A 9,138-nucleotide genomic window follows, 5' to 3' on the forward strand; every position below is an offset into this window, starting at 1 on the left:
TGTTCCTTGAAGCATGTATTAATGGGCCTTTTTAAAAAATATTCTTAGTTTAAAATGGCATTTGGTTGGATGTTTTGTTTTAAACAATTGGATTAATTCATTGTGCGGCTTAAGCACTGAAATGACAACAACATTTATGGACCACAACGTACAAGCAGATTTTACTTATTAAATTGTAGGAATGAGTTAGCAGATAAAATAGGCTCTTTTGGTGGAAAACCACAGGGAGAATCTAAAGCATATCTTTTGCCGAGCGCAAATTGATCCGCCAAAGCAGAAATGCTAAGGGTGTCCCATAGACAACCACTGGCCAGCTTCTGCAGTGCTACTGGAAGTGATCCATGCATAATAATAAATAAATGCATTTAAAAATGCTGCATTTAGCAGTTTGTTTAGTAATAAAGACTATTCTGTGATTCAGTGAATAATGAAGACAAGTATTTTTTCTCTTTGAAATACATGCAACAAGTGCATGATAAATCATGCACAATATGACCAGGAACAGCTCTGATTTCTTATTGACTTCTTTTGACTTTCCTGCATATGGCCCTCCTCGTGATGGGGATGGACATGCATCTGGACAGAAAAACAAATGGGTGAAGGATGATTCATGAACAGAGGGAGTTTCCAGAGAACAAGCAGCACTCTGGGACAAGACTCACTTTGAATCATTAACATTTTCAGCGCATTTTGGGGTAAAAATATCTGAGAGAACAAAATCTGAGAGCACTGCATGCTTATAGGAAGGTGAAAGCAAAATATTTAGTAAACATGGTCTGGACTCTGCAAACAAGAGCGTGTTTCAATTCTGTGGAAATCTGCAGAGCTTTCAGAGGATTACGTCGGTCCATAACCTCATTGTTTTTTTTAAAGGTACAGTTCACCGATAAAATTCTGCCATCATGTTGTTTCAAACCCAAGACTTTTGTTGAAGCACAAATTAAGATATTTTGAATGACACCTGAGAGATTTTGGTCCTCCACGTGTCAAGCAAACATGTTTGAGCTTTCGTTGACCATATCTTATGTGCTCTGTAGAGCGTGTAACTGATGCCCATTTTCATTTTTGCATGAACAAACCCTTTAGGTTTTGAGTTTGTTATTGGTATGTTTACAGAGGCGGACAAAGTACTCAACTCCATAACTTGAGTGAAAGTACAGATACTGCTGGTCAAATATTACTCCATTACAAGTAAAAGTTGTAACAATACTCAAGTAAATGTACTTAGTTACTGTCCGCCTCTGTATGTTTAACAGAACCGTTCTCAAATGCAAAAATGACATCCTAATTAGAGAGCATGTGCAATAGTGATGCAAAATGTTGGACGCACCGCATAAGGACCCTGGATATGTAGTCGTCCAATTTATGATCCACAAAATCAGGCATCAGAAGTCTGCAGCTCATCTGATGAGAGTCCAGCACCGTCACCTGAACTAGCACAGAAAATTACATTTTCATATTATATTGCCAAAATATGATGCAAAACATTTCAGACAGCATGCAATGAATTTGCTTAATTCATCAGTGAGGTCTTACGAACAGCCAGGTGGATGTTATCATCAAGGCTGAATGTAACAGAAAGGCAGTGGTCTGATTCTGGAAGGATCTCACATCTCAGGTCATACAGCAAGCCAGCATCTACAGCTTATGAAAAGGCAAAATCTTAAATTACGGCAAATGAGTCTGAGAGAATGTGCTGCCAGTCTACTGCCAGCTGAATGCATGAATAAGCTGTATTAATAACCTATGAGCTGGCTGTGGTTACTGAAGCAGCTTGCCAGCAGGAGGTTTATGGCAGACTGATGGCGAAGGAGATCCAGTGAGGCAGGGACCTGGCTGGGGTGTGTGAAGGGGACTGTGTGAATTAAGGCCACTTTCCAGGACTCTCGGCCCCAAATGGCCCCAGGGAACACATAACTGTGGTACTCAGAGGCAGGCAATGGCTGAGAAACATTAAAGACAGTAACCAAGGTAAATAAGACGGAAACAAAGAAGAGCAAATTAACAAACGCCTACTCTTTTGCTGTCCCAAAATAAACATCTTCTAGCAGCACAGAATGACAAGTACAGTTCAATGCAAATAATGTACAGTGGCCAGTAATGAAACAAACAAAACTTCTGAATATCCCATAATCTCTCTGTGCAATATACGTAATTATCATGGCATACGTAGTTGTTTATGTAAAGCTTGGTGGCTGGGGTTGCAAACAGACCACAACAAACTGAACCCCGTCTGTCCAGGAGGTCTTGGAGCACAGCGTTTTGCTGGTCTTCATGAGAAGTTGAGGTAGAGGCTCCACCTGCTGGGGTTTCTCAGCTATAACTCCATCTGAGTAATGTTTGGAGACCGATTACATGGGTATGGGCATGGGCATGGGTACATGATATGGTTCAACCATCATGTCTCAACGTATGATGCACCTGTGACGTTGCCCATTTTCTCTATGAAGGACATAAGCATGGGTAACGGTGGCTGTAGTTTGAGAAGAAAGGTGGCAGGGAGTAATTCAGAGCAGGATTCAGTGAGCGGCTGAAACACTGGAAACCTAGAGCACACAAAAAATGAAGATCTCATCTTGGCTGATATAATAAGGGTCAGAAAAATCGATATTGCACCATTCATTCTTCTCTCTAGAGCTAGACTGGTGTTAAAGGGAATTGCGAAGGGTCAAAGGCATTTGTTCAGGGCACAAAACCTTTAATTAAAGCTGTCCTAAAACCTAAAAGCGTTCTTGTCTTCGGACAACTTTGATGGACTTTTTAGATCCACTTCAAATGTTGACTACTATAAGTAAAACTAAAACTAAAATTAAAAATGATGCACCTGGGTATTTTATAGTTATCTGATTGGACTTATTAGAACTGTTGTTTACTAAAAATGAAAACTATTAAAAAGAGTTTAAAAAACCCAGCATTTATTCGAAATGGAAATCTTGTGTTACAATATACACTACCGTTCAAAAGTTTGGAGTCAGTACATTTTTTTTTCTTTCTTTTTTTGAAAGTAAAGAATACTTTTATTCAGCAAGGATGTTAAATGGATTGATGAGTAAAGACTCATATTGTTAGAAAAGATTTAAATTTTAAATAAATGCTGTTCTTTTTAACTTTTTATTCATAAAAGAATCCAGAAAAAAGTCTCAGTTTCCAAAAAATAAAAATAAAAACCTTAAAGCAGCACAACAGTTTCCAGCACTGATAATAAATCAGCATATTATACTGATTTCTGAAGATCATGTGACACTGAAGACTGGAGTAATGATGCTGAAAATACAGCTGCGCATCACAGAAATTTAATGTATATTAAAACAGAAAACAAATATTAGAAATTGAAATAATATCTCACAATATTACAGTTTTTTCCAGAAAACAAATATTAGAAATTGAAATAATATCTCACAATATTACAGTTTTTTCTGTATTTTTGATCAAATAAATACAGCCTTGATGAGCACAAGAGACTCCATTAAAAATCTTACTGATCCCAAACTTTTGAACGGCAGTGTATATATATATATATATATATATATGTTTGTGTGTGTGTATATATATATGAGATTAAAAACTTGCATTTAAACAAATTAGAAATGCTGCCTTGGCGACTAACAGAAATACAATAGCTACTAAAATTACTAAAACAGGAAAAAAAACTAATAAATGACAATATGTAATACACACAAAAAATTACTAAATAATTACTCAAACTTAAGCGAAAATGAAACACGAAAAAAATTAAGTGAAAAAAAAAAGTTAAAGAAACCTTTCAAAAAAAGCCAATTCAAAAGCGATAACAATATATCAATACAAAAGTAACACTGGATTAGAAGTTATGTGCCGAGCTACTGTTTTAATACCTGTGTTTGACGGCCTGATGAGAAGATCTAATGGACTAATGTAGTACTCGGCTGTCAGTGGAGCTCCTGAGAGGAAGGAGACATTAGAGAACAGGTTAATATTTCACATTAAACATCTCTCTTGCGTACCCTCTTTGCCTGGCTGGACGTTCCCAATCCTGCCGTTCATGATGTCAACGTGAAGATCACTTTCTCTCAGAGACCTAGAGGAGACCGTGCTCACTGCATTATATGAGAACAGACTTTCATCTTGAGAAACATGTATGGTGTTAGTTTCCCACACCTTGGTAAATGGGATATTTTGAAGAGATCTGTTTCCAGGTGTCGAAGAGAGGCGTGGATGTTAATCTTGACATCACTGGCAGAGACACTCATAGTTACAGAAATATACCAGCAGAATAAATCATTACCTCACAATTAGTGCTGGGCAATGATTAATCGCGATTAATCGCATTAAAAATAAAAGTTTTTGTGTACATAATATGTGTGTGTGTGTGTGTGTGTGTACACTGTGTATATGTATTATATATATGTGAGCCTGGAGCACAAAAGCAGTGTTAAGTCGCTGGGGTATATTTGTAGCAATAGCCAACAATACATTGTATGGGTCAAAATTATCCATTTTTCTTTTATGCCAAAAATCATTAGGATATTAATGCTCCATGAAGATATTTTGTAAATGTCCTACTGTAAATATATCAAAACTTAATTTTTGATTAGTAATATGCATTGCTAAGAACGTCATATGGACAACTTTAAAGGCGATTTTCTCAGTATTTTGATTTTTTTGCACCCTCAGATTCCAGGTTTTCAAATAGTTGTATAATTTAAACCATTATTTATTCAGCTTTCAGATTATGTATAAATCTCAATTTAAAAAAATTGACCCTTATGACTGGTTTTGTGCTCTAGGGTCACATATATAAAGACACACACATATAGTATATAGAAAATATTTACATGTATACATTTACATTCATATAATTTATAATATATAATAAATATACACAGTACAAAAACTTTATTCTGGATGCAATGAATCGTGATTAATCATTGCCCAGCGCTACTCATAATCAGATACCAGAAGGCAATACCTGTCTCCTGGGATGATGTAAAAAGAGGCAAGATCATCCAACTTAGAGAGAACTCTTGAAAATTCTTCATCCTGCAGGAATGCGATAACCATTTTACTCCACCTCCAATATATTTCAATGCATTTTTCTCTTGAAATAAAGAACATTTTGATTCACCTCAACAACTGGAGGAGTGATGGGCTGGACTACAAACCAAACCAAACCATGTTAATGCATTTCACACTCTTTTGCACAATATTAGAAGCACGTCGTCTCACCACGGGCCACCCTCAGGTAACACACCGTCTCTGTGGGGCTCATATGTGACGCCAATCTACAAAAACCAGGAGTCTGTCAGCTTAAATGATAAGAGCCAGCTGCACAGAGGGTTTTAAGGAACAGCAATGAAATCTGAAACTCATCCAAGCTTTTAAAATATTGACAAAGTATTAAATTGTGAGGAACGCAGACAAGGATGTCTATGTCAATACACAGTCTGAAAAAATAATAAAATACAGGAACTTCAGATGAACGATCAATTCAGCACAGCTTTAAAGGTGTATTTTCCATCTCAGCGGGCACTGTGCAGAACTGCAAAAATAATCACTGTGTCCAAACAGGTTTTCCAGGGTAATCCCCAGTTTTCCATTGGTTCTACAGGAAAGTTCTGACTTAATCTCAAGGTACACAGCTTAAAGTTGCAATGTAACATAACGACAGATCTTTTCTTTTGTATTGTGAAGTACATCAGTGTTTGTATGTATGTTTTTTAACACCATGCCAGCATCTGTGGCAATGTTTGGGTGAGACAAATGAAGAAAAAAAAAACATTAAAAAAAAAACACTTTAAAATGATACTTGGTTTAACCTTGTTACAAATTGTACAAACAAATGTAGGACGAAGACTCAACTCAATCCATTAGTTGTTGGATATGATTAAAACTTACAAGCTCAAAAAAACAAGCTCATCACAAAAAGATGAACAACATGCATTTAGAAAACAGATGAATTTCCATTTCATGACGACGTTAAGCAATATTAACCCTGCTGATTATCTAATATTAAAGCATAACACAATATTGGATGTTGCGATCTAAGTGCAATATCTGTGTGTAGGAAAAGTTCAAACCCTCTTTGCTTGGCAATCATCTCTAGTCTGGACACCACTGCAGTCAAGAAAGACACTACAGACAAAACACAAACCACCAAGAAATAGAAGAGAAAAAGAAAAACACATTTTTTATTCACAGAAGTATGTTAGAGTTGAATTCAAGGACGTCCTCACCGCTGAGCGCCTCGTTGATCTTCTGAAGACATTGTGCGAATGGCTCACAGACTCCTTTTGTTTTTTTCAAGAAAAATACTCTTCACCTGCTTGTTTCACCACAGCAGCAATACTGAGAAATGTTGAAAAGCCCAGAAGAATGACGTTCTGAGACAAAAATATAACCCCAAGCATATCCTGCAGGGACTTTCCAACCATGATATGCACCTTACAGCTGCTCAGAGAAACTCAGATTTAATCATCTTTCTGGACAACGACCTGCTGTTTGCATATTATTCTGGCACTGATTTATGCAGTCCGCAACAGTCTCAAGCTAAACATCTGGAATAGATTTGGAAGGTTGTGTCAGATGACAAAAAAGTTGGTGAATTTTAATGTGTTTGAAAGACAAACGCCTTCCAAAGTAATACATGGCAAAATAACCGACTGAGTGATAATTCAAATAAAAATGAATGTGTTCATCAGTAGATGATGCCATGTTGAAACACTTCTTAAACCTGAAATGATTTTTGTGAATCCAGTGGTCTGCTGTGTATCCATCTGACTAATGACTGATCTCTGTGAATGTCCACAAAAGCGGTAGAAAGAAATGAATAAATTATTGCTATGGTGTAATGTAATCATGTAATCCATAAAAAGGTAACTGTATTCTGCTCACGAGTATTTTAAAATGTAATTGAATCTAATTACAAGTACTTAATTTTGGGAATCTGATTACGTAATTCAGATTACATGTAATCAGTTACTACCCAGCTCTGCAGACATGACACAGGAGTGAATAAATTACTTTATTTTCATTTTTGGATATTTCGTGAAGGCAATTTTCTTACCATGCATCTCCGCACCAGTTGAACGGTGCCATTCCAAGATTTATCAGCATATTTGGACTTAAGGTCAGGCAGTAAAGTCTTGGTCTTCATACTTACAGGACCTATAGGTGACACACCACCTGTAAACATTTGCATTTTGTTTTTGGATAATTATTGCATCCACCTAATTTTTAACTTAAGAGCGGGCATTAAATGTGCACGGCTTCCAGTGTCACTGGCTACCTGTTATTTTACCTGTACAAAAACATCCCGTTATGCTGCCTGATATTGCAATCTGGTATTTCTTGGTAGCATATTATTTTAATTTATTATCATAATCACAAACACTGGTTTGTAGCCCAAATTGTTTAACCGTTTACTGCACATTGTTGTTCTAGTTACCCAGAGCGGCTAATGAATCGGAAGTCTCGCACATTCACAGGAAATAGATTACTTCCGCGTTGCAAAATATTAATGGTAGATACCTGCTAAGAATAAAAAACAACATATCTTAAACCAGCCTAAGCTGCTTGTCTGGCCTTTCAGCCTGTTTTGAGGCACTTGACCATCTTAGCCAGCTAAACATTTACATTTAGTCATTTAGCAGATGCTTACTTACAAATGAGGACAATGGACGCAATCAGAATCAACAAAAGAGCAATAATAAGTGCTATGACAGTTAGCTTAACGCAGTAGTACATGTAGCATGGTTTTTTTTTTGTTTTGTTAATTATATAATAGATTTAGCAAATAGAATAGAAAAAGAATAAAGCTAGTGTTAGAGGTATTTTTTTATATATATAGAAAATAAGCAGTTAGAAAACAAATATCGAGTGCAAGTCTTAAAGGGTCGTTTTTTTTAAATAAAAAAACAAAAACAAATAGATAAAGTAGACCTAGAATAGAGAGTGCTAGAGTTAGGGGGTCAAATAAAGAAACTAGACCAGTTTAAATCATCTATGACCAGCAAAGCTGGTTTGAGATATTTTTGTCTTCAGGAATACGAGATTTCGCTTTAACTTTACCAGGTTCGCTCTCGGACTTAATTTTAGCCACTGGTTAATTACTTTCAGACTGGCGCGCAAGAGATTTGTTTCAACACATATCTTCTTCTTTAAATTTTATTGGCGGTTGGCAAACCAACTGAAAGGTGCATTTACCTGGAGTGTGGGCAGGGTTTCAACACATATAACTATGAGATACATACAGGTGCATCTCAAATTAGAATGTCGTGGAAAAGTTCATTTATTTCAGTAATTCAACTCAAATTGTGAAACTCGTGTATTAAATAAATTCAATGCACACAGACTGAAGTAATTTAAGTCTTTGGTTCTTTTAATTGTGATGATTTTGGCTCACATTTAACAAAAACTTAAATCTTTTTAAAACAAAAAATCTCAACAAATTAGAATACTTCATAAGACCAATAAAAAAATATTTTTAGTGAATTGTTGGCCTTCTGGAAAGTATGTTCATTTACTGTACATGTACTCAATACTTGGTAGGGGCTCCTTTTGCTTTAATTACTGCCTCAATTCGGTTTCCACGACATTCTAATTTATTGAGATGCACCTGTATATAAACACGAACGGCCAAACTAAAGACTCTCTAGTACTGAGCGAGTCACAGGCTACTAATTAATTTCCCGCGTGACTCTAATCAGCGTGCGCCACGTGAATCTGGAGGGGATCGCCTGCGCATGCGCAGACAGCCGCTTCCCTGCATGTGACCCGCCTGTCGGGATCATCATCCGCGACACACACCCAGCTCTGCCTGCTGCCACACCGGAGATCACGGAGACCGGACCGGCTGCAGTCGCGGTGAATACAGAGCACATTCGGTCCGGATCTGATGGCATTGCTCGGGATGTGGAGTCTGCAGTAACGGAGAGATCAGGGAAGAGGAATCTCCCCCTTCCCAGGAGTCCTTGTGTCTCTGGATTACCTTCAGCTGAGCGAGCACACACAAAGGTAAGGTCCAGCACTGCTGTCGAGGCATCGCTACGAATATTGTGGTTATAATATTAAATCCAGACCGGGTGCTAATAGATGAAAGCTAATGAACATATGTGTGTGTGTGTGTGTGTGTGTGTGTGTGTGTGTGTGTGTGTGTGTGTG

General features: G+C 37.1%; 1 protein-coding gene and 1 pseudogene across 1 annotated transcript in view; one reads left to right on the plus strand and one right to left on the minus strand.

Annotated features, from left to right (window-relative positions):
* Positions 1-515: 515 nt before the first annotated feature.
* LOC107653785 (mediator of RNA polymerase II transcription subunit 1-like) lies at positions 516-7,135 on the minus strand (annotated as a pseudogene).
* Positions 7,136-8,761: 1,626 nt separating this feature from the next.
* Positions 8,762-9,138, plus strand: part of LOC107653786 (ras-related protein Ral-A-like) — a 5,711-nt gene continuing 5,334 nt past the window's right edge. The window contains exon 1 of the mRNA XM_016440609.1: positions 8,762-8,991. The gene's annotated coding sequence lies outside the window, so the exon portion shown is untranslated. The remainder of the gene's footprint in view (positions 8,992-9,138) is intronic.

Source organism: Sinocyclocheilus anshuiensis, unplaced genomic scaffold (genome assembly GCF_001515605.1).
Source record: "Sinocyclocheilus anshuiensis isolate Anshui unplaced genomic scaffold, SAMN03320099.WGS_v1.1 scaffold79, whole genome shotgun sequence".
Classification (NCBI taxonomy): Eukaryota; Metazoa; Chordata; class Actinopteri; order Cypriniformes; family Cyprinidae; genus Sinocyclocheilus; species Sinocyclocheilus anshuiensis.